This window comes from Chlorocebus sabaeus, chromosome 23, assembly GCF_047675955.1.
Source record: "Chlorocebus sabaeus isolate Y175 chromosome 23, mChlSab1.0.hap1, whole genome shotgun sequence".
In the NCBI taxonomy this organism is placed as follows: domain Eukaryota; kingdom Metazoa; phylum Chordata; class Mammalia; order Primates; family Cercopithecidae; genus Chlorocebus; species Chlorocebus sabaeus.
Genome location: NC_132926.1, coordinates 61,396,275 through 61,420,747, shown reverse-complemented (window position 1 = coordinate 61,420,747; position 24,473 = coordinate 61,396,275). Strand labels below are relative to the sequence as shown.

General features: G+C 36.2%; 1 protein-coding gene across 3 annotated transcripts in view; it reads left to right on the top strand.

Annotated features, from left to right (window-relative positions):
- The window catches only part of PRR16 (proline rich 16), a 221,632-nt gene that overhangs the window by 34,363 nt on the left and 162,796 nt on the right, over positions 1-24,473 (top strand). The gene's annotated exons all lie outside the window — the stretch shown is intronic.

The following is a 24,473-nucleotide window of genomic DNA, read 5'->3' as shown; positions in this document are numbered from 1 at the left end:
TTACCTATTGTATGGTAAGATAAAAAAGAGAGCAATTGGATTCAGAAAACTTACGAGCTGAGAACATTTGTTAACACTCAAGTAGGAGTTACACTTCTTTAGGAAAAACCTGTTTGCACAATAATTCAGCTGTTGGAGGCAGTGATATTTGGCAGAGGTTCAGGCTCCTCACCCACTCTCTTCTTCCTTCTGCCCTGGCCTTGGTGCTGATTCTGCTAGAAGTAAACAACCAACCATGTTGCATCACCTCAAGTTGTAAAAATGGCATTGGCAACACACTCGAATCAGTAGTCTTTTGAAGTCTTACATCCAGATTCTAGTGGAGACAAAACAAAAGGGACAGGAATTATTTTGAATTCCTACCAAGTGTCTCTTAAACCTGGAGCTGGTAAGTTACAGAAGAAATTGTGGGGATATATCTAAAGTCTTTTTCATCTACTGTCTTGAGACTGCCTGCTTTGAAGTAGTCTGCCACATATTGACTGGGATGACATGTCTTTGAGAAGTAGTTCCAATTTAAAAAGAGCAGTGAGTCACCCTTCACGGGGTTGACATGGACAGTGATCATTGATGTAAGAAGGTCAGTCTTTGGAAGGAAATGATGTGGTCAGAAGAGAGGAGCTCAAGCAAAATTCAGAGAAGGGCACTGAGCCAGTTTCTTGCTTCCCAACCAAGCAAGTCCCTCAGCTACAGGGATCCTCTTTGAAGTCAAGTCTTTTAAGAGTATGATAAAAATTGGGCATTTTCATGTCACTTCTTAGGTATATTGAGTGCCAAAGAGTCACATACTCTGGGATTACCTGTGCCATTCCAATAACTCCCCCAAGGCCCATAGTTACAGCTCTATAGGCAAAGCAATGCCTTGCATCTTCAATGATTTGATTGCAGTAAGTCATGGGAACAGGAGAAGGGGTTGATGATAGAAGGCAAGAATACTTTTATTGTAGCACCTCTCAGGTTCTTCAGGCTGTTATTTGTTCCTGGACGTTTGGAATATAATCTGGAGAAACATGCTACATTTCAGTTATTTCAAAATAATACTAAAAAAGAATTTCATGTGATTTTTATTTAATCCTCCCCTCATTTCCCTCTCCTGCTTTCTTTCTTCTCCCTTTCCAAACACTTTTCTGACTAGTGGAAATGAGTTGCATGATAATATAAACTTAATGAGGTTTCTCATAAATATTTGAATTGAAAACTCTAATGTCTAAAGAAATACTGAAGGGGTCTCTAATAAAGAAACAATTTCTAATCCATTTGGTTATTAAAACATTCCTGAGCAAATGGATTAAAACAATCCAAGTCCTGGATAAGAACACTTACAGGGCAGGGAATAGGTTGCTTAAAAGGTGTTGAATGTGGCTGTTGCTTCCTGCTTGGACAGGTGTCCAGTCACAAATAGACTTCCCAAATGTGCTCCTTTGCACCCCACTTCATACTTGGAAAGGACTTCAGTAGTTGAGACTGAAATTCCAGAACTTGTTTCTCAGAATTGACTTTGAGATTATTTATCATAAGAAAGATCAGACTATCCATCACTGGAGAATGAAGATTGACTGCATTTGGTGACTGTACAAACGTCAATTATTTCAATGAAAAAAGTGAATTGGGATTTTACACTTTTATTTTATAACAGATTGCTGCAGAGTAAAGTTTTAAACAGTTCAGAACCTTCTGTTGTCCCTTTTTCTTTGATTAATTTCTCAAAAGCTATAAAACAAATAAAAACTTTCCATGAATTATTTAGCATGTGTACTTTAAACTGATATAGATATATACTTTTTAAGTTTACTGTTTCTCTTCTGAAAGTATATGTGTGTATGTATACATATGTACACACACATATACATATGTGTATGAGTAATATGTATATATACATATACATAGGGATATATATGTGTATGCATATGTGTGTATGTGTATATATATACTTTTTTTTCTGCGTAGAGTACATCTGGTTTCATCACATTCACTTCATCATGTTTGCTTGTAAGTCCGTATCATATGACAAACAATGAGACTTTTCTTGCCTTGAGAACTTAAAAGTATTGATTTCCTAGAAATTATGCTTTACAAATAAATAAACAAATAGACAAACATATATTCTGTACAGAGGATGTGGAGGGTCTTTCATATGAATTCTTATTGAGTTACCATGTGTGTATGCTTGTTTTAATTTGCAATTTTCGCAAAAAGTAGGTTTTAGGTATTCTTTACAACTTCTTTCACATGTATCTTTTTTTTAAGGAAAAGATAAATACAATTTTATTTTAGAATAAATTCTTGCATAACAATACTAAAATATATTGAAATGTATTTTGACTACCTGTTTCTAAAGACAAATAAATAAAACTCTGTCAGAGATATGGCCTGATGTACAAGGAATAAATATAATGTAAGCTGAACTGATTTGTATCAATTAGGACTGTGTTCAGCCTTGAATTATGGAAAACATGATTAATGGTGGTTTAAAGTTATGCTGGCCATTTTTATTATATAACAAGAAGTTCTGGGTAAAAACCATTTTAACTGGAGTGAGATGATACCTCATCATAGTTTTGATTTGCATTTCTTTGGGGCAGGCAGTCCAGGGATACAGCAACAGGTCCACAGTGTTATCAAAGGCCCAGGCATCTTCTTTCTATTTCTCTATCCATTCATCCTTTCTATTCTAGACATGTTGTGTGACTTTTCTGTTATGGTGGCAAGATGACTGCTGCATCTCTAAGTGTCACATCAGTTTCCAGACCAAAACAAAAACAAATGAACAAAAAACAAAACAAAACAAAACAAAGGGAAAGGAGGAAAAGACTAAAAAAATGCTAAGAAGAGCTTGCTAGCTGAGCCTATCCCTTTAAATTTCCCATTTGTTCCCATCTTCTCTTTGAGCACAGTGGGGTCCCAAGATCAGAAGGGAGGCCAAAGGGGGTCAGCATTTTAGCTTTCTGGCCTCAATAGAAGAAGGCAAGGAAACTGTTAATGGCCTTGGGAAGTAAATTCAGTGTCTGCGACTCCATTCATTTCAACTTACTACCAGTGGTAATACCAGGCTAAAGAAAGACAATAGGAGAAATCCTTTCTGTGAATGATTTGTCTTAAAGGATACTCCTATTTTTATTTTTGAGAATATATCTAGAATCACTAAAGAAACTAGAAACATAAGGGCACCATCTCTTGCATAGTATGCCACAAATGCACTTTGTATGATATATAATACCTTGCATCTACAATATTTAAAGATTTCTACCCTTTAAGGCATTTTTATGTTGTATATACCTATGTTGTCAAAAATAAAACAGACATTAAAAACTTATTTCCATTTTTGATGAAATATGTACATAAAGTATTTTACTTAAATTGCAAAACAAATGTTTCAGTGATCGTCATTCCTGATTTATCAGCAGTGTTTCCCAGTGTAAAAAACCTTGTAGTTAGCAAAAGTGGCAAATGTGTGACTGCATGCAGAAAAGATGGAGTACCTCATCAATTTATTTTGATCATCTTACAGAAAAAGTGTGATTCCTTCAGGATTAATAGTAAGGAGAGAAGCATGATAAAATGTTGCACTGACATGACATAGACATAGTTTGTATATATAAAGCCTGAAGACTCATATTCAGTGTTTTTGTCATTGTTATAGTTTCATTTTGCTTTGCTTTATAGTTTTTTAATTGAAAGTTTTTTTTTTATTTTCTTACCAACAACTGCTAAGGAAAAGGCATGCTAGTGAACCACTTTTTTTAAGGTTGGTCTGAATTGTTAAATATGACAGTTTGAGCTTGGATGTCTTTAAAACAACATTACTGTCTGATGCAAGAATCCATATAAACTTTCTATTTTTCAGACACTTTCAAAACCATATTCTATTGGGTTAGATGACAGCTGGATGACAAAGCAGTGCATTTATAACAAGGGCAGATACTGCTACTTGCCTACCCACTATTTATTCCCTCCTTCTCCCTTAACGTCAGAACCTCACTTTGGTTTGAGACACTAATGTGCCCACTAAATAACTATATTTCTCAGCCTCTCCTACTAAATTGTGGTGCAGTCAGACCAGTGGTGCCTAAGTATGTCATTGGCAGGTTTTCTGGGAAAGCTTTTAAAGGGAGCAGACTCAACTGCACATACCTTTCCTCTCTTTCATTCCTTTTCTTCCCTTTCCCCTTCCTGTAATAAAATTAGGAATATAATGCAAGGTAGACACAACTTCCATCTTAAGAAGATGAGGATGAAAACTATATGCTGAGATGAATGGCATCTGGAATAGTTACTATACACTTGTTACATCATCCTGGATTGCTTGAAATTTGACTTCTTGTTATGCAAAACTCTGTGTGCTGAAAACAGTGTTGTTTGGGCTTTCTTTTATATGCAATTGAACACAATTTTTAACTGTTACAGTAACTTAAAGGAGAATGTGTGGAGTCTGATGACAATTGAATCTCTTCATAGCAGTCTGCTGCAATATTATATAAGCAGTGTATTTGATGCTTTCTTCAGACAGATAACAAGAAGCCTCAGTTGCTTTAGAAATCAGAAAAAATAAAGGCTTTAGAACAATGGTATTAGCCCCTCCCCATATCATTAGGTTTCCATATTTGTAGGGCTCAATCTTCTCCAATATATCCTGAATATCCTTATAAATTGTGTCTTTGATTAACAGAGCCTTATTTGGATAACATCATTCTGCAAATATTTTACATTTTTGCTTTGGATATTTTCCCCACATACAGGGATCATTTAGGTTTTAAAGCATTAGTTTAAGGACAATGCTATCATATAATTATAGGTACTTCATCAACCACCGAATATATTAAATACATAATTGCTGCCCTGGCATGAACTAAATCATATCATGAGAAGGTCTAGGGCTATCATTATCTGAAAATAAATATTTATTACTATATGCTCCTTTTTGTAATATAACCTGTAACTTTTAGTTGGATGAGAGGGGGGATAGTAAAGACAATTTGCTTAGTCAAATAAAAATTGTGAAGTTGAAAATATACACTGATGGGACTAGCTTTCTGTAAAATAGGTTGTTTAGATTATATAGCTCTGTCTTATGTTTATGTTGCCTGTGAATCTCGATAGTGAATTTTTAATTAGCTGGCAAAATGTAGTAGCGCAGTAAATCTTTGTCTTTTATGTACACATGTGTTTTGTGTTTCTAGTATTCATCTTGTAAATTCTTTAGCTCACATGGTGTATAAGCACCACAGGCCCTCTATGGTGTAATCATACATCTGTAGGCCAGATTTTCTCCTTGGTTTCTGTTGAGTTCTCTTCATCCATCTGTGGGACCGTTTACAACCATATGCTTTTGGTATCAAGTGAGAATAAAAGGATTGACTGAGGCCACCAGTAAAAGGATGACCAGTCATTTGGGGCTACTGAAATGTTTCGCTTGGGTATAGTCACATGCTAGAACATCTGCTGGGTTGCTGAGGCTCTGTTTTTCTCAGAGTGAGGCATAAATAAGAATGGTTAAGAAGGGTTCCTCCACTGAGAGTTTATCTATCCATTGCCAGTTCCTTTGTTCATTTCTCATAGTTAAATATAGTAGTATTTAGGCATCTGGTTGGAAGGGGTTAAATTTGAGAAGGGAGTTATAAATTTTAGGCTACTGACTGCTGTCAAATTTTCAATTGTCTTTTGGTGTTATGGACATCAGAGTTTTACCCTATAGTATTTGAATTAGAGCAGGAAGAAATTAATGTGGCCTGAAGTTGTCAGGTGAATATCAAGGCAATTCATTTTTTTAATCTGTTCCGTCAGAAACTTTCACTAACAGGGAGTTAATTACCTTCTAAATTGGAATTTTGTGTCAGCATTGAGTAATATTTAATTCATAATGGTCTTGGAGGTCTTCAAGTTTTGTTTCTGGGAAGTGATCCCAATTGGACAGGCTGAGCTTCTGACAGGATAACTGATTCCCTATTCGGTATACTGTTCTTTACACGTCCATGTTTGGACTAGTGCATCAGTGAGGCTTTTACTAGCCCAAAAGAAGCTTTCAAAAAGAACTAGTTTATGACAAGTTAAAAGTCTTTAGGTTAGAATGCACAAAACTGGGTAAATACACATTTTGTTTGAGCTAGGCTTATCGCTTAAAGGTGCCCTGTCTTTTGTCATTAACTTACTCTGACTTAGTGTTAATTTCTCAACTGTTAAAGTAAGAGAATGATTTATACCTGTCTCTGAAGCAATGTTATTATGGGCAAAGTATTTATGATTGGCAGAACACTTTGTGTTCTCAGAAAGCTATTTAAGTACCAAATAATAACATTCAACGTGTTACATAGGAGTTTGTTAATGCATGTGAGATTACAGTTCATAATGGAAATATGAGAATGGATAGGTCTTGACAGTTGAAACTGCTCCTTAGTTGAAATTGCTAAAATGAAAAATTACTGCCTGGCACGCTTATCATTGTGCAACAGAGCCTGCTATCTGTGAGAGATTATTTTGCACTTCCTATCATTTGTAGGAAAAGATTATGTCCCATGAAATGGCATCTGTATTCACATATTAGATGTTAGACATTGTGTGATGCTACAATTTTTCGAACTATCAGTAGCAGCCTACGTATAGCAAATGAAGGAAATAGAATGTACTGGGTGATGGATGGGGACTTAAAAATTATTTAATTAGATAAATGACTTTTATTTAGCATGGTCTCCAGGTTGAAATACCTACAGGATTTATGCTTACCTCAAATCTTGAAATTGAGACAAAGTCAATAAATACAGTGTTATATATATTTCTGATGCACTGAGGTTGTAATGGAATGAAAGGTAAACCAAAAATTGGAGGCTCAGATTATGGTCCAGGTTCTGTCACACATGACTGTGTTTCTTTCATCTGAGAAATATGTGGCTTGCCTTGTTTCTACTTGTCTGGGGAAACTAATATGATGTGGATGAGAGTACAGGACAATATTATGTGATGCGGTCTGGTTTTCAGCTTTGCTATGTCAGAAACCTGACTTATTGGCATGCTGAATGCGGATCTGTCTCTTAGGGCTCCATACACAAGCACCCAGAAACTAATGAATCAAAGCAGAATGCCAGTATATTAATGTGTAATGAGAAATAGCACTGCTAAAGGGGCTATCATTTTTAGCTATCTGATTTTCTCCCTAAAGGCTGGAGGAACTAAAATATAATTAAAAGCCTGTACAGGTTGCGTGGAATCAGTTTAGGTTGAATGACATCAATTTAAGGTAACGTAATTCATGCAAATAAAGTTTTGTTTGTCACTGGGACCAAAAAAAACCGTATTTTGGGGCCAAAATGGACTTTACCTTGGACTGAGCCTCTGAGAATGTTCATTTTACACATTTTTCCAAACTTTCATTGCTGACTCTCCTTCTCATTTGTTATTATTTATTTTAGTCACGTTATAGCCAGTTTTCCATGTCTGGGAGCCACTTTGGGCTTTACAAAATGACTTGTCTTATCTCTGACCTATTATATGGTGATTTATAATTTAATTTTCAGAGGGAAAGCTTATCTCCCTTATTTCTAAGTTCTTCATGGAAGTTTTTGCTGCCTCTGCTCCCCTACTGTCACTGCCTATGGTAGATTAATTCAGTATTTAAAGAACTCAGATCTAGGGCAACTTTTTACTCAATTAATGTATTTATTTTGAGAGTTCTTAGTGTTTAAGAGGCAATTAGACTTTTCAGATTTTAGTCTCATCCTTTAGAAAAAAAAAATTTGTTTGAAATACTAGCTAGGCAACAGAGGAGAAATAGCCTTATCTTTTTGACACAGTTTAGTGTCAAATAACAAGACAAACAGAAACCTGGAGGGGCTGCTGCAGTTGTGTGCTTCACATCAATTTGGTTTACCTTAGAAAAGTGAGAAAACTTGCTCCTTTTAGGGGTCTTCTAGGAAAATGAAGAGCTATTGTTTTTAAACGTTTTAGTGAAAGAGAAATCTGTCTGAAGCCTCTAAACCCCACAGTTAAATTATTCAACTCTATCATTCACCCTTGCAATTAGGTAATATTTTATTAGTGTAGCCAAGGAACCCTGAGAGGAAAGGCATTAATGGAGTTTCACAAACTTTCCCTACCACAGCGCTGCTGAGTTTCAGCACTGCCCTAGATTCAGGCATCTGCTGATTCAGCTTTGCAGGCTCCCAGCTTTACCTAGAATCCCCTGCTGTTCCTGGAATCCCCATCCATTGACCTTGTTTCCCCTCCAGATACAGAGATAGCATTCAAGAGACACATCTCCTTCCCTCTCCCACCTATTGTCCTTAATTTTTCTGTGAGACATGACTTTCCTGGTAGCTTTGAGAGCTTAAGGTTGTGAGGGCTCCAGGTGACCAAATCCCTTAAAGATCACAATTGCCTGGAAGTAGTTCTGCTCCTAGCTAGAAAAGTCAGCAATCTTGGAGAGGAGGTGAACACTGCCAACCAACATGGGCAATCTCTGGTAGAGTTTCTCAGAGTGACCTTTCTTGCTCTGAGAGGCCTGCTTCTGACCGTTATTCCCAGTCATTAGGAAGGGATGCATTTTGCATCTTACGGGTCAGTGGTTTCTGGCGGCATAGAAAAAGTCTGAGACTAGAATCACATCTTTTCCTACCTGTGACAAGAATATGGAATTGGGAATGTTCATAAAGATCTAAGATATCTAATTATATTAGAATATTTTCTACTTGTCTAGGATATTCAGTTTATCTTTTCTTCAGGCACTCTCCAAACAGCCTGTGTGACAATGAAGCCATTTCGTTGCTGGTAGGGCAGTTCAGGTTCTTTTCTTCACCACACAAAAGAATTTGAAAAGGATACCAAAGTGAAAGTATAGAGAAGCTTTATTGGGAGGGAAAGGAAGTACATGCTTAAGAGAGGAGCGCAGACGTGTTCAAAAGAATAAGACAGCACAACGTGGTCAGGGCTCACATACTATATGGATAAGCATAATGAAGGTGCAGAATATGCTATAATAAAGGGAGGGGATTTCCTGTAAGTGGGCAGGCAATTCCCCTAATTGGGGTGCCACCTTTTTCTAGACTAAATATGGTCAGTCTGGAACTGTCATGGCGTCAGGTGCATGAAGGGAGTGGGAGGTTTCCCTTCGGAAATTTTAGGGTAATAAGGGTGTAATATAGCCAAGTGGTGGGGGTCAGTCAAGCTTTCAGCCATCTTGGATTTAACCAGTTGTGGCTGGTTTCTTCTTTGCTACATTCCTATCTGTGCCTAAAGCAGGATGTCTGCAATCTGTCTTCATTGTTGCAACCTCTCATAACAGTTTCTTTCTGCTAGGGGAAGGCTACTTGTGCTCACCTGTTTGACTCCATTTGTATTTTAGCTATCTGCAAGTAATCATGCTTGTTCCCTTGCTAACTGCCTGCCTCAAGTCCTCTGTTTATACCCCTTTCAATGAATTCCTGATGAAGATGGACTTCTGATGGTAATGTCTTATTGTCTATTTTTCCAACTTTTTCTCAAACCTTCCTCTCCTTTGCTCATTGTGCTGTGACCCCACTGACCCCCTTCCAGTTCTCGAATACTTTATACTCTCAAGACTCAAGGCCTTCACATGTTTCCTCTGCCTGGAATTTTGTTGCTTCTTCTCTTTACCTGGCTTCTGGTCCTCAGACATTCGTTACCCAGGTTTCCCCCTACTGGCCCTCCCCATCACAGTATTCTCTATTACATCATTGTGTTTTTTTCATAGAACTTGTTACAAATTAGACTTACATACATTTATATATATAGTTTATTTAATGTCTCTCTCAATTGATGGCCAGACTTATTAACATAGAGATCACATCTGTTTTTTTTTTTTTTTTTCTTGAGACGGGATCTCACCCTGTCGCTCAGGCTTGAGTGTGATAGCATGATCTCGGCTCACTGCAACCTCCGCCTCCTGGGTTCAAGTGATTCTTCTGCCTCAGCCTCCCGAGTAGCTGGGATTACAGGTGTCCACCTCCATACCCAGCTAATTTTTTGTATTTTTAGTAGAAATGGAGTTTCACCATTTTGGTCAGGCTGGTCTCAAAACTCCTGACCTCGTGATCCACCTGCCTCGGCCTCCCAAAGTGCTGAGATTACAGATGTAAGCCACCATGCCTCGCCACATCTGTTTTATTCATTATCACATGCCCAGCATTTAGCATCATGTTTGGCATATATTTGGTGCCCCGTAAGTATTTTATGAATAATGATGAATATATTAATCTAAGATGCCATTTCTAGCCTAATGATTTACTGATTCTCTATGCCATTGTAACAAGGAGCGGGCACCACTCTGGATACCTCGCTTTCAAGGCCTTAGCTTGCCTGGAAGTTCTCTGAAATGCCTTTAGTGTCATTCTTCCATTGTCTTGATGAATAGAACCTGGCTTCCTACCATCCATGTTAATCTCCTTAATAAAAGGTTGCTTGGTCCCCTTAGTATTCTCTCCTGAACAGCATGCTTTTCTGTTTTTTACATAGCCTGGCTGAGAGTTCTCTAGATCTTTCCATTCTGCTTCCCTTTTAATTATAAATCCCATCTTTAAATTATTTCTATTTCCTGCCATTTTATTCTAAGCAGCCAAAAGAAACCATGTAGTACCTTGAATACTTTGCTGCTTAGATGCTTCTTCTGCCAGATGTCCTAGCTCTTAAGTCTTAAGTTCTACCTTTCACAAAGTCTTAAGACAAAGACACAATTTCACCAGGTTATTTGCAAGTGTAACCAGAATAGCCTTTTCTCTAGTTTCCGATACCTTATTCCACATTTCCATCTGAGACCTCATCACAATGTCCTTTTTTGTCCACATTTCCACCAGATTCTGATCACAATAATTTAAGAAAAACGCTCCAGACATTTTCTCCATTTCTTTCTTTCTTCTGAGCTCTCACCTGAATTACCACTGATGCTCTGTTTATGGCAATTTGGGCTTTTTCTAGCCTGCTCTTCGAAATTCTTCCAATTTGTATCTGTTACCCACTTCCAAAGCTGCTTCCACACGTTCAGATAGTAACAGTTTCTTATAGCAACAGTCCCACTTAGCATCTCAGTACCAATTTTCTTTCTTAGTCTGTTTTGTGCCTCTGTAACAATACCTGGGACTTGATAATTTATATACAACAGAATTTTATTTGGCTCATGGTTCTGGAGGTTGAGAAGGCCAAGATCAAGTGCTACATCTGGTGACACCTTTCTTGCTGTGTCATAATATCCCAGAGGCATTAAAGGGGTGAGAGAGAACACATAAGGGAGCAAGAGGTGGTCCAAACTTGCATTTATAATGAACTCACTCTCATGATAACAAACCCATCCCCATGATAATCACATTAATCTGTTTATAAGGGCAGAAGCCTCATAACCCAATCACCTCTTAAAGGCCCACCTCTCAATATATTTGCACTGGAGATTAAGTTTCCAACATGTAAGCTTTGGGAGATACATTCAAATCATAGCAAAAATGTCATATATTTTATCCTATTTTCAACACAAGTCCCTTTCTAAAATAATCTCTTGTAAATCATTGAAAATTAATATGTGATTAATAATGATGATATAAACTGGTGAAGACAGGGATGAGGGGAGCTTTGTAAAATGTAACTGAGCATGGTACCTTTCCTTAGAAATTGCTTCTGTTAAATAACCTCAGGGATACCCTACATTCTGATGACTTCCTTTTTAAAATCTCTATTCTCTTACTCACTGAAAAAAAAAAAAAAACAGATTAGTAGCATATTTTACCAATATTTGATACAATCTGTACATGTATGTGGATATTAATTCCAATAATGAATACAGCATGTTTCTCACAGTCAATTTGAAGGAGTATGTTGTGAAAGGAGAAGTACAGTGTGCCTTGTGTGGAACGAGGGTTATGCAGTGATGCTGCATTAATTGCGTATATAGCATTTATGTATTATGATAATTTTATGCTTTATTCAGTGGGAAGTTATTTTTGTATATATTATATTGATAGAATTTCTTTCTTCAAGAATCTCTTGTTTAGGAGAGTCTCACCTAAAATATCTATCTATCAAATTTAAGTCTATAGTGTTTTTCTTTTTCTATATTGACAATTTTGGGTAAGCAATTTTCACTTTCCTGAAAGTTCCCTCTTTTTAGTTCAACTGTTTCCCTAGATTGTCTCCACAATGCAGTTCAAGACTGAAAATTTTCTGCTAGAAAGCAAAACCAAACCAAACCAAAACAAAACAAAGGCTGGGCATGGTGGCTCATACCTGTATTCCTAAAACTTTGGGAGGTGGAGGCAGGTGGATCAGTTGAGGTCGGGAGTTTGAGACCAGCCTGGTCAACAGAGCGAAACTCCGTCTCTACTAAAAATACAAAAATTAGCTGGGTGTGGTGGCGAGTGCCTGTAGTCCCAGCTACTCAGGAGGCTGAGGCACAAGAATCACTTGAACCCGGGAGGCGGAGGTTGCAGTGAACCGAAATTACACACTTCACTCCAGCCTGGGTGACAGAGAGAGACCATGTCTCAAGAAAAAAAAAAGCAAAAGAAAGGTTTTGTGGTATCTCTCAGGAGGGAAGGACACACACACGCATTAGCAATTACAAGGCATTTCCACTGTGCTTTAAAGACATCCTGTCACTACATTGGTTTTTAAAGAATATGAATGCTGCCGAGAAAAGTGTGACCTGCATGGATTTTTAAATATTTTTTCTTTTAAAATGTAGTTATATCAGGCTCTAATCAAATAAGTAAAAAAGGGAATCAGCAGAATACACTGAAAAACTCTTTGGTATCTTGCCGTGGATTGGTGATATTTCATAGACCTTGGACATTTCAAAGGCAGAGATATTTTGCACCATAGACTAATGTTAATTCTACCATAGCAAGGGACACTGGCAGTTTCAGAACCTGCTGCTTTATTTCCCGTTTTAGCAATTTCCATATGGCTCATATGGTACCTACCAGCAGGCTTTGTCAGGCAGGGCCACTGAGTCACCTGTGGCATTTGGACCATCCTGCTGGGTTTGTATCATAACCAAGAACAATTTCTATTGTTAGCAAATTCTGTGAAAAATTCTCATGAGGTAAATACAGCCCAAAGAGAAGGCTGCTTTGGGATTTCCCTGAGTCAGAGTAAAAAATTGGTAGGAAAAAAATCTTTGGCAGCAGATACTTTTATCCTACTGTGCGGGAATAGTCTAGGAGAAAATGTTACAACAGAGAATTTACTGAGGCTGGTTTGCTTGATTTGAATCCCTTTGGGAAGGCTACTTTTCTTCATTTTAAAATATTAATTTCAGCGTTTTATTTACTTTACTAGAGTTATACAATCAATGCATGAATTCAATTTATTTCCCTATAATTAAATTGGAACATTACACTTGAAGCAGAATTCTGCTTTGACCATCCACCACAGTGTGATTCTTTATTTTCCTACTCTCCCTCACCCCTACCCATTCCCACAAACCCTCAGTAACCATGCTTGAGACTTTTGCTTGTATTCCTGGAGAATTATGTTTTTTAAAAAATCTTTTCACATATAGAAATCGGTGCCCATAGAAAATATATAATTTTCTATTCTTCTTTAAAGAACATAAACTATAAGCAAAGAAACATTTGATGTTGATAAAAATGTCTTACAAAATCTCCAGGTTTAAAAAAACAATAATCTCATGCATTTCCTTTCTTTTAAAACTTAGCTAAAATTTTATTGATTGTTCTTTTTCGAAAGTAGAACTCCAAAATATCCTGGTTAATACTTTGTAGATAGTAGAAGAGTGTTCCTAGGGAAAACTTGGCTATGTATCTGTCTCAATAATTCTTTACTCTGTTTCTAAAGGAAGGGGCCAGTGTGAAGTGGTGGCTGGACACTGTTTTGAGTACTAGAAGGCCTGGGTTGTAATTTCATCTTTGCCACTGCTCTCTTTGTGACATTTCTACTTTTGACCTCTGTGAGATCTATGAGGACTTCCTGTACTCTAAAGTTCTAGGATTCTCTACAATGCATCAGTATTTTGCCAAGCTGAATACATTATCTTGGCTGGGGAAAAAGTTTTGTGTCACTATAGTGATGGATGGATAGCTCTTGAGTTACAGGATCTGGTGTCAAATTGTCTGGGATTGAAACTATCTTGTCTGCTTTCAGATGTCTATGACCCAGACGTGTTACTTACCCTCTTTTTACCTCAATCTTTTTTATCTAGAAAGAGAGTGACAGTAATACATATCTCTCATAGGCAGCTTACGGGTTAAATGAGGTAATGTATAAAGAACACTCAGAAAAGCAAGTGTTGAATACATCTTAATTCTCATTAAATTTTGCAGGTATCTATTCACTTCTGGGGGCAATAATTTCCTTGTCTTCAATCATTGTTTTAACTGTATATGGATATTTGTAAAGCAATATACTGACTCTGTAAGAGATAAATTGTGATAACTGTGGGGTCCTTGAGAGGGAATTCTTTGTATGAAAAGGAGACTAGGGATGAGGCTTCAATATGGGTTCCAGGAGTGGCCTGGAAACTGGTACCCAAGTGCATCTTGACTCAGTCATCTTTGCAAAGCTTGTTTACCTTCAGAGAAAGAAAGTTGTGTTTGTGAATTGAAAGACCTTCCTTCCTCATTAAAATCTTTTTTTTTTTTTTTTTTTTTTTTTTTTTTTTTTTTTTTGGTAGAGGCTGCTAGTTGTCTCCAGTATTTAGCCCACCTTGTGTAGTAATAATTTTTTTCCTGGACATGTGGCCTCTTCTACAATAAACATCACATTTCCAACCCCCTTTGTGGTATAGTGTGGCGAGATGACTACATTTTGAACAGCGGGTCTGAACAGAGGTGATGTGTGTAATTACTACACTTTGTTCTTAAAAGCATGTGTGGAATGCAGAGGGAATGCATATGACTTCCCCTTGCCTCTTTTCCCCTTCCTGCTGGGTAGATTATAAATGTGATGGCTGGAGCTACAGGAGTCGTCTTGCACTGTGAAATGGAAATCACCTTTTAAGGATGTTTGAGAACAAGATAGAAAAGGCAGTAGTAAACTTATCTTGTTTAAGATACTATTGTTATTTTATTTTATTAGTTAAGCCTATGTGTTAACTAATACAACCTTAATAGTTTGGGGATAAATAATCCTGTGATTGAACCTTCTCCTATTCTCCCCATTCCTAACTGAATATAACCTGCAAGAAGGGAGTATGCCTTCTTATTTCCCAATAGATCATTGAGTTTGGAGGGCATGGAGAGAGAATCTAGACCCTAGGACATGAAAGACAGCAGGTATGTGCTTCTCAGGAGAAAGATCCATGCTGATTCAATACAGTATTAATTTATTATTTACTGAGTATACAAGATAGCTGTAGATGTGCTAATGGCACATATAAAAAAAGATATTCTGTATAGTGATAATTATATAATAATAAGAATGTTAGCTTCTTAGACATGAACTGATTAGAATTTGTGTTATGAATCTTTATATGATAGGCATTGAGTGATGAAATAAACCATTTTTCTCTAGCAGTTTTATAATATAAGCAATTATTTTTCTATTGTGAGCATTCTACTTCAAGTATGAAGTTTTTGAAGAGTAATCCTGTATTACTTCACTCAATGAAAATTCCACATCATATGATGTTAAAAGGCCATTTGTCTTTCCTGAAATTAACTTTAGTAAATGTTAATTATGATTATTTTCATTTATAAACTTAAAACTCTTAGAAAGCCATTGTATGTCTCAGCTTAAACATCTCTTCTACCAACAATGAAAGAGCAGCTTTTATTTTTAAAAAAATAGAAATTAAGAGAAAAAAAGAAGAAATATGTGCCAGATATTTTGGGGGGCCCTTAAGATTCTGGGTAAATAACATAAATAAAATCTCTAGCTTCCTAGAGCTGAAAAATAATAATTTTTATGTTTTTTCTTTCTCATTTTTTTTTAAAACACTTGATTATGTCACTTTTCAGGTTTCTCCTTCTTTACTGAAGGAATCTAATTTTTTCTTTAGTTTGATACATCCATACACTCATTTCTTCAATTGTTTTATTATGAATCTTCTTTAGATACCATTAATCCTGAACATTATTAACAAACATTGCAGGAATGAAAGCACAAGAGATTTATTAAAGTGTAGAAAAAAATTTCCTATTTTGATGCAGTAATGTCTAATATTTTATTAGAATTTTGCACACAAATTCCAGCACTTTGGGAGGCCAAGGTGGGTGGATCACTTGATGTCAGGCGTTTGAGACCAGTCTGGCCGCATGGTGAAACCCTGTATCCACTAAAAATATAAAAATTAGCTGGGCATGGTGGTGGGCGCCTATAATCCCAACTACTCAGGAGGCTGAGGTAGGAAAATCGCTTGAACCTAGGAGGTGGAGGTTGCAGCGAGCCGAGATCATGTCACTGCACTCCAGCCTGCATGAAAGAGTGAGACTCTGCCCCAAAAAGAAAAAAAAAAAAAAAGAATATTGCACACGGAGTTTGCTCTTCCTGAAATTATAGTAAAATCAGAATAAAAAGGAAGCAAGGCAAAGGAACATTGTAGGTAGATGACAGCTTTATTTTAAAAGAACCCAGGTTGAGAGAAACTCTTTATTCAAATCTTGGTTCATGATGGTTCGGTATTTTAACATCTGAAGCTTCTAGTACTTTTACTACTTGTAGCGCATGAAGAAGGAGTCTTTTTTGGTTTGGGTGAAGTTTTCACCGTTGCATTTTATTGTTCTCAATTTGACCATCTTATGTGAGTTGTCACATATGTGTTACATCTGAAAATCACAAAGTCCTGTATTATAAAATGTGTGAATTAAAATGGTAGTATTTTGTTTAAAGCTTTGAGGATCTATTCCTCTTGGAGTTCTGTCTCTTTCTACCAAAAAATTTCTTATTGTATTGATCATATATTTTCTTTTAACTTATTTTGTGTTGAATTTGGGAAACATTACTTTTATTTATTTTTTTTTTTTTATTCACAGCATCATAGGTCATGTTCCCCCATGAGATGGAAATTTGTCCACAAGAGGCTTATTAGAAGTGCCATAGGAAACATCAATAAGGGAATAAGCAAAGCAGAGGGAGAATTTGAACTGTGTTGTATTTGCAACAGTGGATACAGTCAATTCTAGTGGAAGCTCTAAAATTGGTTTGGCCTTCAGAAATGTCTGATTTGAGACAAAGATCTTTGTTCCTCTGCATCAGCCAAACCAAGGATAGAGGATGCTCCAATGAAAGGAGCATAACCTTGGATGGGACAGTTTCCTTTGGCTCAGGACAAGATGAGTCCTCTTTTTTTTTTTTTTTTTAATGTATGTTAAGGTCTTATCTAAAATGTTTCTTGAAATGGATTATAATAATCAGAAAGAACAGGTCTTTAGTAATGCAGTTTTTTAATCCTATAGATTTTTTGATTTATTACAATTGTGGTGGTTATTGTTATTTGGTTCCGATGGAATGTATGCACTTTGTTTCCACGTGACCTATATGTGTATATCATTAGAACTACAAATTACAGTCTGCTCGTGTTTATGGGAGTCATTTTTTTCTTAACTTTTTATTTATAATTGGCACTTAATAATTGTCCATATTTATGGGGTACAGTGTAATGTTTCAATATGTGTATATCTTGTGCAGTGATCAAATCAGGGTAACTATCCTATGTATCACTTTAAACGTTTATCATTTCTTTATGGTAATAACATTTGAAATCTCTTCTTTATTTTATTATACTTTAAGTTCTAGGGTACATGTGCACAATGTGCAGCTTTGTTACAAATGTATACATGTGCCATGTTGGTGTGCTGCACCCATTAACTTGTCATTTACATTAGGTATATCTCCTAATGTTATCCCTCCCCTCTCTCTCCACCCCATGATAGGCCCCAGTCTTTGGTGTTCCCCACCCTTCGTCCAAGGGTTCTCATTGTTCAATTCCCACTTATGAGTGAGAACGTGCAGTGTTTGGTTTTCCATCCTTGCGATAGTTTGCTGAGACTGATGGTTTCCAGCTTCATCCATGTCCCTACAAAGGACAAGAACTCATCCTTTTTTTATGGCTGCATAGTATTCCATGGTGTATATGTGCCACATTTTCTTAATCCAGTCTGTCATTGATGGACATTTGGGTTGGTTCCAAGTCTTTGCTATTGTGAATTATGCCGCAATAAATATACATGTGCATGTGTCTTTATAGCAGCATGATTTATAATCCTTTAGGTATATACTCAGTAATGGGATGGCTGGGTCATATGGTACTTCTAGTTCTAGATCCTTGAGGAATTGCCACACTGTCTTCCACAATGGTTGAACTAGTTTACAGTCCCACCAATAGTGTAAAAGTGTTCCTATTTCTCCACATCCTCTCCAGCACCTGTTGTTTCCTGACTTTTTAGTGATCGCCATTCTAACTGGTGTGAGATGGTATCACATTGTGGTTTTGATTTGCATTTCTCTGATGGCCAGTGATGATGAGCATTTTTTCATGTGTCTGTTGGCTGCATAAATGTCTTCTTTTGAGAAGTGTCTGTTCATATCCTTTGCCCACTTTTTGATGGGGTTGTTTGATTTTTTTCTTGTAAATTTGTTTAAGTTCTTTGTAGATTCTGGATATTAGCCCTTTATCAGATGGGTAGATTGCAAAAATTTTCTCCCATTCTATAGGTTGAGATGGAGTCTCATTCTGTCACCCAGGCTGGAGTGCAGTGGTGCGATCTTGGCTCACTTTAAGCTCTGCCTCCTGGATTCACACCATTCTCCTGCCTCAGCCTCCCTAGTAGCTGGGACTACAGGTGCCTGCCACCATGCCCAGCTGAATTTTTTTTTTTTTTTTTTTTTTTTTTTTTTTTTGTATTTTTAGTAGAGACAGAGTTTCACCATGTTAGACAGGATGGTCTTGATCTCCTGACCTCGTGATCCGCCCATCTTGGCCTCCCAAAGTGCTGGGATTATAGGTGTGAGCCACCGTGCCTGGCTCAAAATCTGTTCTATCTTGAAATATATACTACATTGTTATTTGCTGTAGTCGCCATACTTTGTATAGAACTTATTCATAGGATTCATTTTTATATTAAAACTGTGAACTTGTTATCTGCTTTTTGACTTAATTTGGAATCATGGTGCATGTATCCCAGGCTCTAAGATTCTAAATTAACTTCAAAAGAGTTAACTGGAATGATTTGCTTTTAAATCTTTCATTTACTTGTTGCTATCTTATAGAGATGGAGTTCACTGCTTGTGCATTTTTGGAAAATAGTCCATCTCATCATTATATTTATTTGTTGTTCTGATCTAATTTTAATAAATAGCTCAACACTGGTGTTATGAAAATATTTGAAACTTTGTAAAGGTATAATTGCCTCTTAGGTTACGTATATTTTGTTGGAATAAGTTAGTTATAGCATATGGTATTAAGTCTGTTACTTAGTAGTTGACATTATTATTATTATTATTATTATTATTATTTTACTAATGAGGCAAGTACTATCTTGAGTTGCAGATATGGACTTTGTCATAGCACAGTATAATACATTTATTTGTATTTGTGAGTATAATAAACAGCATTTAATGTCAATGTCAATGAATATGGTTTTTAATACTGTTTGTTTTATCTTTAAGTTGCAGCAACATTCGTTGAAGAAAAAATTATTTAATTAAAATTGTTTGATTTAATTTTTATTTTCAAATTGAATTTTTTTTCTTTGTACTGAGCTATAAACATTACTTTATACTGAACTATAAACATTACTACCTATAGTCAGTGACTTATTATGCTTGAAATTATATGTATATTTAAATTAATACCTCTTTTCTGGTGGAAGTTGCTCTAAGCCAAATTTTTCAGAGTGAGTGTGTATATATGTATTGATATATTGAATACTTTTAAACCTAACTTATAAATGATTTAAGCTCATGTCAGAAATACTCTAATAAGAGTGGAACAAAGAAGAAATAGATAATTAAACCCAAGGGAAATATACAGAATTAATAATTGAAAAGCAGAGAGTGAAGAATATTCATATGTAGACCACAAGTCTCAATGTGGTACTTGAAGATGAACTTCCAACTTGACTCTGCCTTTTTCAGGAGCCAAACTTTTTCTGCTTAGTTATATGACATTCACTGTTAGAGAGAGTAATAGCATTATTTTCAATGTGCAGATGAGGAAACTAAGACACAGAAGTTTATATAACCTGCTCAGTGGCACATAGCAGCTGGAACCAGGATTTCAACACTGCTAAGCTGACTTCTGTCTAAACTCTTAAAATCCTTCTGTATGATACAGTTTTTAATATCTTCCCAAAATATTCTCACAGAAAATATAGTACCAAAGTCTAGAGTTTGTTGTAGCCAAATTACCATTCTGAAAAAGGTTCTTAGTGTATTTAATGAAAATTGAAAGCATGCCTTTCTTTATAATTATTTTGTATTAAAGACATAATATATCTAATATACAAGCTACAAAATAAGTATGATTGAACAGATTTTGATGCCTTAGGAAAGGCAGATACACATTTTGTTTTTCATTGATAGCCAAACTATTAGGTTGACAATTGAACTCATAAACATAGTTTAGAACAATGGTTACCATAGGCTGGCAAGGGTAGTGTGAGGGACAAGGGAGGAAGTGGGGATGGTAAATGGGTACAAAAATAGTTTTACATACAATAAATATCATCTAGTGTTTGATAACACAACAGGATAACTTCAATTAACAAGAATTTACAGTACATTTTAAATAAATAAAAGAGTATAGTTGGGTTGTTTGTAACACAAATGCTTGAGGTGATGAATACCGCATTTACACTGATGTGATTATTATGCCTTGTATGGCTGTATCAAAATATCTTACATACTCTATAAATATATACACCTACTATGTACCCACAAAATTTAAACATTAAAAAGCCAAATAAACTATTCGGTTGAACATTTGAAATGGCTGGCAAAAAGGTTAACCATTTTTTACTGTATTGCTCAGCCTAATATTGGAAGAATATCTTAAAATATGATACTATAAAAATGTCTTATTTGTTAGTAAGATCATAAGGAGATTTATTATAGTAGGACTTTCAATCCTGTCTTGCCAGTCTATAAGTCTTCTTGAAAATATTTGGCACGATAACCTCTAGAAGGCAACTCGTCCTGGCAAGTCTCTCCTTCTTATGATAATTTACTTATTTCTAATACAGTCTTACTGATGTAAGGAAATAAATGTACTTAATATGCTTTGTAAACTTCAGTTGATATGTAAATATGAGAGGGCCCCATCATATATTTTAATATGTTAAATCAGATTGTCTTCAAATTCACCAGACTCTTTTCAAGTTCTTTCATTCTTAATGACTAGGCTACATTACATGGACACATTATCGCCCCATATTTCTGCCAGTTCTTCCATATCCAGGCTTGAACTTAATAAATTAAATATGAATTATAGCTTCATTGTTGTTTCTCTTTCCTCTTTCCCTTTTAAATTTATGCTATCTTGCTGTATTTTAAGAATCTCTGTAAGCCATCTTAAATAACATCTGGAACATAGCTTACTATAAATAAATATATTTGTTAAGTAGAAGTTTTATATAATACTGATCAGTTCCACAGACTACTATGAATATGCAATATTGACCTAATTTAAGAACACATATATTTCCTTTAGTAGCAAAATCAATATTGCTTTTTTTCTTTTTTCTAACTCTTAGGCAGGAAATTCTGCTAGATATTGTCAGGGATATTGTCTTGCGAAAGTTTTACTTGAAAGTAATTAATGTAGATAAAATGGACACACATGAAACAGGTAAAGAACATGTCAGTGCTTAGAAGTCATTAGTAGACTTTAAAACATAAGCCTTGAGGAGGACCCAGGATCATTCAAGTGGTCAAGCTGGTGCAGTAGATGCTGAGCACATTTTTCAATGAGGCAACAAATTGATTATTAGGCAATAAGTTTTGCTCCCTGGTTCAACAATTAAAAAGAAGAATCAACAGTTTTGGACAGATGTTTCCCCATGCAATGACAACAGATTAAACCAGATCTGAAGAAACAAATTTGATGTAATTCATTTTTGGCTGGGAAGGGGGCCGGGAAACAGTTAGATCCACAATCTCAGATCTAGATTTTCTGTTCTGAGGGGGAAGTTTACCTGTGTTATGAGCTGCAAAGTAACTGTATAGGTCATTCAACTGTCTGAGCTGCAGAGTTGTATTAACTCCCACAGATACTGTGGGTCTGGATAATAAAGATGCCATCCTGTGGTCAGCTCCTTGTTATTAATATGTAAACTTTGTAGACTTTTTCCTTTTCGTACACCAGATTCCACTTGCCTTCTCCGTCCCAGTAAGAACACGAATTAGGCCATCTTAGCCTCTTGTTGTCATTCCTAAATCTATTCATATCACGACTTTCAGATCTGTGTATCTTCCAGAAGCATTTTTGTTATTTAAATATAATTGTGTGCCATTTCTTTCTCTTTCTGAATTCGGAATGCATTGCTGTGCTATTTATATTTTCCCCTCAGGCAACAAATCCTGGCAATAACATGAATTATTGCCGTTCCCTCCTTCACTTACTCACATTATAGTGTATTACTAAGCTCAACTGTGTGTCCAGCCCTGGGTAGGGAACATAATTGGTAGTAGAGCCACTGCCACATGTATCAACTCTACTCTCTACCCGAGACTGGAAATCACAAAATAATATTTTCTGGAAGTGCAATAGTTGGTTAAATCACACTCTCAAAAATTTTGAATGCCCCGATCTCAGAAAAATCATAGCAAAGTAACAAGATGAAAGAATATACAGTAATTATTTGCTGTTTCCCGGCGTTCTGAGACTATATCTACTTTTTCATTATTTTAGCAGACATTATTGTAGCAGAACTATCTTAACTATACCACATATATCTTTGAAGAGAATTAATAATGTATGATTTGACTGACCAGTATCAGAATAATTTGCCCACTTGGGATCCCTGCTCAGATAGTGTTCTCTAGATTGTATCACTGTATAGGTGTACTTTAGAGTCCTAGGATTATGCAAAGATAGAATTGGAAGAAACTTCAGTAATCATTAAAGTAAAAATAGTAAGCATATCAAGAAAGTAGCAGTCCTGTGAAATAAAACCATTGTCACACAGTGAGTTAATAATTGAGATGGATTGATAACCTAGGTTTACCTACTGCTAAAGCATTGGCTTTCCTGATAATTTGTTTTTCCTGTAACTCTGTATACACCTTCACCTTGATAATGCTTCTCCATGTTATAGCCTACATAGGCTAATTCCCAAGTGTAACATGCAATGAATCAGAACAACCTCCCTTTCCTATGGTCTCACCCCCTAACCCCACATTTCTAGCCAAGTCTCCTAATTTCAGGAAAGTGAGATCTGACAGTGATGGCTCATTCTCAGTCCCTCGGTTTTGGCTTTGGTCTTTGCCTCTGTCCAGAGTCCTAAACTTGACTTTGTGATTTAAACAAGATCAGGGTACCAGAAATTCACATTAGCATCGGACTATAGCTATTGCTACATTTCTAAATCCCCATGTCAGTATGGCTGCTTGTGCTGCTTCTGAGTGGAAGGTGGAAGGAAGAATGAAAAACAGTGAAAAATTCCTACAATTAGGACAAATGGAAGCTGGAGATAGTTAAAGGAAATTTTGAGAAGGAGAGGGTAAACAACAGGGGAGACAATATTATATTGATAAAAATAGAGGCTCTGTGTTAGATGAGCTGGTTAGCTTTACTGAGCCTCCATTTCATCATCACCTTTAAAAGAGAAGTAATGCCTACCTTAGACGGTTTGTGAGATATATAAAACCTAATACTGAATAAGCACTGGGACAATGCTAGTAATGAGTATTAATTTGAAAACAGTACAATCTGTTTTAGTAAGAAAATGAGGATAGAGGAGTCATCAGTTACTCCTTTAATTAATATGCATTATAACAAGCAGAAAAGCAAAGATATACACATAGATTAATCTGGAAAAATGTAATGTGAAACTCCTAGAATTCTTGCCTTAATTGAAATCCTGTGGAATTCATCTTTGGCATTCTGTGGAACATCTCCAGCTAAGTGTTCCTGTGTTTGTTTTTCTTTTATTGTGGTAAGAACACTTAACACAAGATCTTCCTCCATATATGTGTGTGTGTATGTGTGTGTGTGTGTGTATATATATATATTTTTTTTTTTTTTTTGAGACAATGTCTCACTCTGTCACCCAGACTGGAGTGCAGTGGCACGATTTTGGCTCACTGCAGCCTCTACCTCCCAGGTTCAAGCGATTCTCCTGCCTCAGCCTCCTGAGTAGCTGGGACTACAGGTGCGAGCCACCACGCCTGGCTAAGTTTTGTATTTTTAGCAGAGATGGGATTTCACCATGTTGGCCAAGATGGTCTCCATCTCCTGACCTCATGATCCACCCGGCTCAGCCTCCCAAAGTGCTGGGATTACAGTTATGAGCCACCACGCCCAGCCCCTCCATAAATGTTTAAGTATACAATACATTGTGGTTGACTATAGTGGCAATATTGTACAG